Genomic DNA, 6,903 nt, shown 5'->3' on the forward strand with positions numbered 1-6,903 from the left:
GTTTTGTATTTCAGTGAAAAAATACTCGAATTTCCACTTGTCCTGGAAGTGGCAGCCCTCGCTGTCAACTTTCCTTTTTTTAGTTACAGTCGCCATTTTAGAAAAGGGCACACAAGCCTTGTGTCACAAGGGTCACGCGGCGAGAGTGCTGACTCAGGCCTACTGCCAACTTCTGGTGAAATATAACCACCAGCCTTGAAGGAGCAGGAGGCAGCAGGGGACAGCTGCGGGAACCGCTGTGCGGTGAAGGGAAAAATGCCGGCCGGCGGGGAGAAGAGGCTGTAGGCCGCTCGAAATTTGAAAACGGGCCGCAATTGGCCCCTAGGCCAGACTTTGGACATTCCTGCTCTAGCTGGATTCATAGAAATCCTCAGAATCCCCCACTGAGTTCTCTAGTTTCCCAAGGCCAAAAACGGTGAGCAGTTCTGCTTGTGCTCAGCCCAGCCTGTTATCTTCTTCAAAAGAAGTGATTAGTCTGGAACAAGAATTTCCTTGTGTTGCTTTCAGGATTCAGAGGTGCAACAAAGATGCTAATGATTAAAGAGAATGGGTCTTTATTAAGCACAAACTAGGCAACAAACTAAGAAAACCAAATAAGGCAATTATCACATCAAGAAACTATCAAACAATGCTATAAGGTTTAAAACCCTAGACTCTAACAATGGCTGGGTATGTAGCCCCGTTCATCACATTTATAATCCCACCACTTTCCAGAGAAGTAGAGAGCAGGATTGTCCCATTTCATCATCATTTCCCTTGAGGAAGGCTCAATCGGAGGTTAAGGCCCAAGGCCCCCAGCTACTAAGCAAGGAGTGGAATCCAGGCCTCTCTTGTCCAGGTGCAATGCTTTTCTGTGTGTGGACTCAGGTTCAACCCCATGTTGCATGTTCCTTAAAAAAGCTATCATTGCAGTCCTGTGCTAGTCTACTCAGAAAGGAGTCAAATTGAATTCTGTAAGGCCTACTCCCAAGTATGCAAGGGCTGCCTAAGGCTACAGTCCTACACAGAGTAATGTGAGAGTAAATGCCATGGAAAACAATGAGACTTCCGACATAGAAGGGTGGTACTGTCACACTGAGTTCAGCGAGAACTATTCCCAAAGACACACGCTTAGTTTGCTTCCACTTTACCATGTCTGAAGCTGTATGGAAAACAAGCCGTAGTGCAGAGAACCATTTCAAAGCTTCCCACTAAAAACAATAGCATTTAATCAATAGCATTTACAGCCCTGATTTATCTGTTAGTTTTGCCCCTGGAAACTAATTGCATAGAATCCTTTTCCCACCCATACAGCAGACTGGTGATTCGATACAGATCATTTCTGTTGGATGGTACAGCTGCTAATCATCTATTTATCAGCTCTAAATGGTATGAATGCCACCTGGAGTGTGTCCATTTCCCTCAGTCATCTGCCTGCCCATGACCTAGATTGGTGGGGTCATAGAAAAAAGAGCATCCATTGGGTGATGCTACTGCTAATCACACATGTACCTGCTTTTCAACTGTAAATATGCTATGTAAGCCATCCTCTTCTATAGTGATAGTTGATAAGGGCTTGTGAGGTTATTTGGTCTTGGTTTTCTCTCTAGGCTTTAGCCATGACTTCTCAAGGGTGCCAGAACTTTGATGGTGACTGTGAAGCTGCTGTGAACCAACTGGTGAATCTTGAACTGTATGCCAGCTATGCTTATTTGTCCATGGTAAGTTTTTGCTTGTTTTAATTGACACAGCTTACTGATTTGATTAGTGTGGAGACTGTGGGGTCATAAAGTTCCAGAAAACCTGAAGTTTCTAGCAAGGAAGTGGATCTTTGGGCAGATGCAGTACTGGTATTTGCCCCAGTAAGGGTTCATTGCTGAACTCTCTGCTTAAGAAAAACACAGCAAGAAAACCCTGAAGTTCTTTGTAGTCAGGATGCAGCCAGCTAGGCATTCACATGGTCGTGCATGTTAAGCTTTCCTTTCTTCTTCAAAAGAATGTTAATCTTTTATTTGGCAAAACTGTTTGTATTCTAAACAGTCTTCAGAACCAGGACAAAGGAAGTACCTTGCAAAGCTTCTGGTCATAAAGCTATAATTCAAATAAAACTAAGACACATTTGAAGTCTTGCCTGGTTTCTGAAGGCTTTGTTCTTGACTTGAGCCTATGGGGAATGCAGAAGCAGCTGTAACCTGTGAAGATGGCACAGGGATGGAGAGCAAAGAGAAAATGCTAGCTGTGTGTTTTACAAGTAATACCCATGGCTATATAAATGGAGGGTGGGACAAAGACGACCATGAAGTTCAGCATGTAAAACTGTATAACTGCACTGCTGGATTAGCTTCCTGCATAGATCTGTACTTCTAACTATGAGAACAAGTCTATCATGAATCTGTTAGCAGATGCCAGATGGTTACTGTTTTACCCAACAGTTTTATATTAAGCTGTTTCACCTAACATTTTTATAGATGTAATACAAAGTACGGGTAATGATTATTGGCGTGTCTACTTTGCTCAGTACTTGCAAAGATGGCCAGTTTCTCAGCTATTCTTTCAACACAAGTTACTTCCTCCAGTCTATCTAGACACACCTGCTGGGCATTGTGTACCTTTCAGACTGCCTGTTGATTAAGCTTCTTTGAATCTTGGTTTAACAGTGGCTTTCCTGCTCCTTCCATTCATATCCCTTCCAGTCTTCCCACTTTGACCGTGATGATGTTGCCCTGCACCATGTGGCCAAGTTCCTGATGGAGCAGTCCCAGGAGGGAAAGGAGCATACCTGAGATGCCAGAACAAGCGAGGGGGTCGTGTGGAGCTGCAGGACATCAAAGTGAGTGATGTGGAAGATCTCTGGCTTGGATTCATGCGAAGAAGGAACAGATGGATTGCTACTTAAATGGAGCGATCAAGCACTGATGCATCCACTCTGTTTCTCTTGGTTGGGGGGATTGGTTCAAAATAGAGCTGCCAGGTTGCTGACAGGGACGGGGCGTTATGGTCACATGACTCCAGTCCTCCGTCAGCTTCACTGGCTTCCCATTGAAGCCCGGGCCCAATTCAAGGTGTTGATTATGACCTATAAAGCCCTAAACGGCTTGGGTCCTGGCTACCTGAACAAGCGCTTACGTCCGTATATGCCCGACCGCCCTTTGAGATCAGCAGGAAAGATCCTTCTCCGGGAGCCCTCAGTGAAGGACATTAGGAGGGTGGGTACTCAGAGGAGGGCTTTCTCTGCAGTGGCACCCAATCTATGGTATGTGCTCCCCAGGGAGGTCCGCCTGGCGCCGTCGTTATCTGTTTTTTCAGCGCCAGGCAAAGACCTTTTTATTCAAATGTTATTTTAATTGTTAATATCTATGTATTTATTTTATTCTTTGGCCAGGGCAACTTAATTTATACCGTTAAATTATATTGTTTTATAGGATATTATTTATTTATGTTTGTGAGCTGCCCCGAGGCTTCGGCGAATGGGGCAGCATAGAAGTTCCCTAAATAAATAAATTTGTTTGCAAAGCTGGGGCTGGAAGCAAAAAAGTATCCAAACCTAGCCCTGTAAAAAAATATGGAGGCAGAGAAGGATTGCTAGTGCATTGGCTTCTCTTCAGAAACAAGGCAAGGTAACATAACTCCCAACACTCAGAGGGTCATTGTAAGGATTTCTTGAATGTTCATAAGCAACCAATTGTTTTGTGGCACCTTGAAGGTTAATGCATTCATTTCAGCATAACCTGTTGTGAATGCTGCCCACTTCTGCAAATGCAGTCCACAGAGGCATATACTGTTCTAGCCCCCTGATGCTGGAATTGATAGGTGTCCATTGAAAACCCTTGCATTTTTCAGGAAAAGTATCTCTAGCTTGGAAAAATAAACCCTGCACCACCTATTATTCAGTAACTGAACAACTTGCTGCTCTTTGCTTAAGAATCCATGGCCGCCTTGTAGGGAAGCTTAGATAAGTCAGTATAAGGAGTCCACATTTCAAATGGAAGTATTAAATGCTTCCCCTAAAGATGTAAATGGTTATTAAAGGATGTTTGTTTTCTCTGAGGGGGTGGCTTGTTTAAGCCACAGCATGTGTGGCTAACATTTGCTGGCTACCTTGCCTGGGTATGGCTTCTAGTGCTGTCTGAACTCAATGCACGGGATGCCCAACTATTTATTTAAAACATTTTTATGCTGCCCCCATTGCAACAAAGCCTCGGGGCAGCTCACAAAAAATACAAAAAAAAAATTAAACTCCCCTGGTGCATTCTCGGCTAATTTAAAATCCTAATAAATACAATAATTTAGCAATTAAAATAAGTTTTAAATAAAAAGGTCTTAGCCTGATGCCAAAAAACAAATAATGATGGTGCCAGGCGGACCTCCCAACTAACCCAACAGCAGTCTGTGAATTATAGAGTGTTGTCTCCCAAACAAGCCATGACACTCACATTTGGATAGGATGAGCCAGCCCTATCATAAGCCCTTACAGCATGGCTTAAACAAGCCACCATGACAGTGTAAGGGGCAATTCCCCATGCCGCTACTGTATTTGAAAATGTTTAAATCAAATCTTATCCCAGAAGTAACACAGCACCTTAGGGGGGTGGGGGACTAGGGCTTGCTCTGACACACTGATTTGGGCACCCCTCTTGATGTTCTTCCTACTGGAAGGGGCGGAGGTTCTGCCAGCCCTGCCAGTCCTCTTGAGGAGCGAGGCGTTTGCTTCTAGGAAGTGCCACTGTCCCCGAGGAAGGCAAAGAAGCCTGCATCAGTTGCTCTGTCCTCCAGAGAAGATGTGGCCCTGGGTCCAGGATTTGCCCCGTCTCTCCCATTTGCCCTATCAGAGAAAAGGGTTACCCAAGTCCTAACCCTTTTGTGTGTGTTTCCATTCAGGAGGAGTTGTTGTTAGTCGCGAAGTCGTGTCCGACCCATGGCGACCCCATGGACAACATTCCTCCAGGCCTTCCTGTCCTCCACCGTCCCCTGGAGTCCACTCAAGCTCACACCCACTGCCCCAGTGACTCCATCTAACCACCTCATCCTCTGCCATCTTTCTTTCTTTTTCTTTCTTTCTTTCTTGGGGGATTCTTCTGGGTAAGCTGAAGATGTCATCTTGACTTGGGCTCATGTGTACCCGATGAAAAGGAAATCAAAATTTCTGATAACATAGGACACTTTTTAAAATGGATACCATTATGGTTCTAATTCATGGCATAAAACTGTCCTTTTGTTTTATATTCTTAGGGTTCTGATCTTTGTAAATTGTCCAGAGAGGTTTGTCTATAGAATATTTATTTCTAGACCTCCTCCCCACAACCACTGAAGCAATTCCTAAAACACAATAAAATGCAATGTCACAAAATGTGAAATTTGAAACATGACTTTTTAGCTGGTGTGTCACAGAAGGATATATTTGTCCAGATGTTCCTGAGGTACCAGAATGATGAAACAGGTTACACAGTGTGATGCCAAGGTGAGTTCAAAGGGAGACCTTAGGTTGTGCTTCATGGAAGTGAAAATTTTTGCAGGTTTTTGCCAGACGATTTTTGCCACCCATACGTCCAACTCTTGTGCAGAAGGTGGATTGGGATGCCTGGGGGAACAGCCTCAATGCCTTACAGAGAGCCCTGGAGCTGGAGAAAAGAATGAAACCTCACATGACTTTCAATAACCCTCCAGCATTCAGAAGCCAGCCTCTGTTAATGAGATCAGGAAGCTGAAAGCATCTTGATAAGAAAGCTAATTCTTGAACCTTTCATTAAAATAAGCATTTTGAGAAGAGGTAGCCCCAGAAAGCCCCCAATCCATCTGCAAATTGCAAATTGTCTCACTGCTTCTCATGCGGCCCATTTCTTCAATGTTTGTCTCCATGGCATTGAAAGGAGTAGGCCTGTCTCACATTTTCCGTGACCTCAGCAGCAGCACTTGATTTTGCTCCTTATCTAAGGGGGGTTGTTGCTAGACACACTTTTCTGAGAGCTTGACAGGTGGGCATAAAGGCTTTTCTTCAGCTTTGCAGGGGTATAATGCAGCACTGAGCAAGGTTTTCCTTCACTACCTCAGCTGTGTCCCTTCTTGGAGTGTGAACAAGAACAAGTGAAGGCCATTCAGCAAGTAGGAGACCATCTTACCAACCTGAAGTGCCTAGAGATACCTCATAATGCCTCCCCTGGGGGGTGAGTTACCTACTTGACTGGCTCACCTTGGGGGAGAACAGCTGAACTCCCTCAACCAAGTTTCATAGTCTGATTTGCCTGTGAAAAAATAAAGCTCATTATACAAGCCTTATTGTCTTCAACTTCAGAAGTCCAGAGCTTTGGCTCGAGAGCTTGGAGACAGAGGGTGATAGAAGCAATTAAGATCTGAAGTTGCCTAGCAATGCCCAACATACAAGAGGGGACACAAAACACCCAGCAATTTATTTATAAAAAATTGTGTATTTATTTTTACATGTTCAAACTTCTGTCAGCTTCAAAGTACTCTCTGTTTGATGCAATGCATCCATTGCGATGTTTTTTCCACTGCTCAAAATAGCTTTCGAACTCGTCGATTTTGATTCCTTTTAGTGCTCCTGCCGTTTTTTGTTTCAGCTCTTCCACATCGGCAAAACATTCCCCTCTGAGGACTTTTTTTCACCTGGGAAAACAAAAAAAAGTTGCAGGTTGAGATCAGATGAATAGGGAGGGTGGGGTACAAGGGTTATGCTGTTTTTCATGAAAAACTGCTGAACATTCTGCTGAACAGAATTCCACCACTGCACCATGCTCTGGTAAATCAGCCATCATGAAACAGGCAAACTCGTTGAACAAGTCTCCAAGAAATCTCACTGAAGCTGAATGCAGCCTCTCACAGAAACCCAGCTGGGTACACTGACGCAGTTGGGTTCCCAGAACACTCATCTAGCCCAGGAAACCTGGACTACAAGGGGCCCACCCTCCA

At 44.3% G+C, this 6,903-nt stretch overlaps 1 pseudogene; it reads left to right on the top strand.

Annotated features, from left to right (window-relative positions):
- The first annotated feature begins 1,598 nt into the window (after positions 1–1,598).
- Positions 1,599–5,684, top strand: LOC123022619 (annotated as a pseudogene).
- The last annotated feature ends 1,219 nt before the right edge of the window (positions 5,685–6,903 follow it).

This window comes from Varanus komodoensis, unplaced genomic scaffold, assembly GCF_004798865.1.
Source record: "Varanus komodoensis strain SLA01 unplaced genomic scaffold, ASM479886v1 scaffold2, whole genome shotgun sequence".
Classification (NCBI taxonomy): domain Eukaryota; kingdom Metazoa; phylum Chordata; class Lepidosauria; order Squamata; family Varanidae; genus Varanus; species Varanus komodoensis.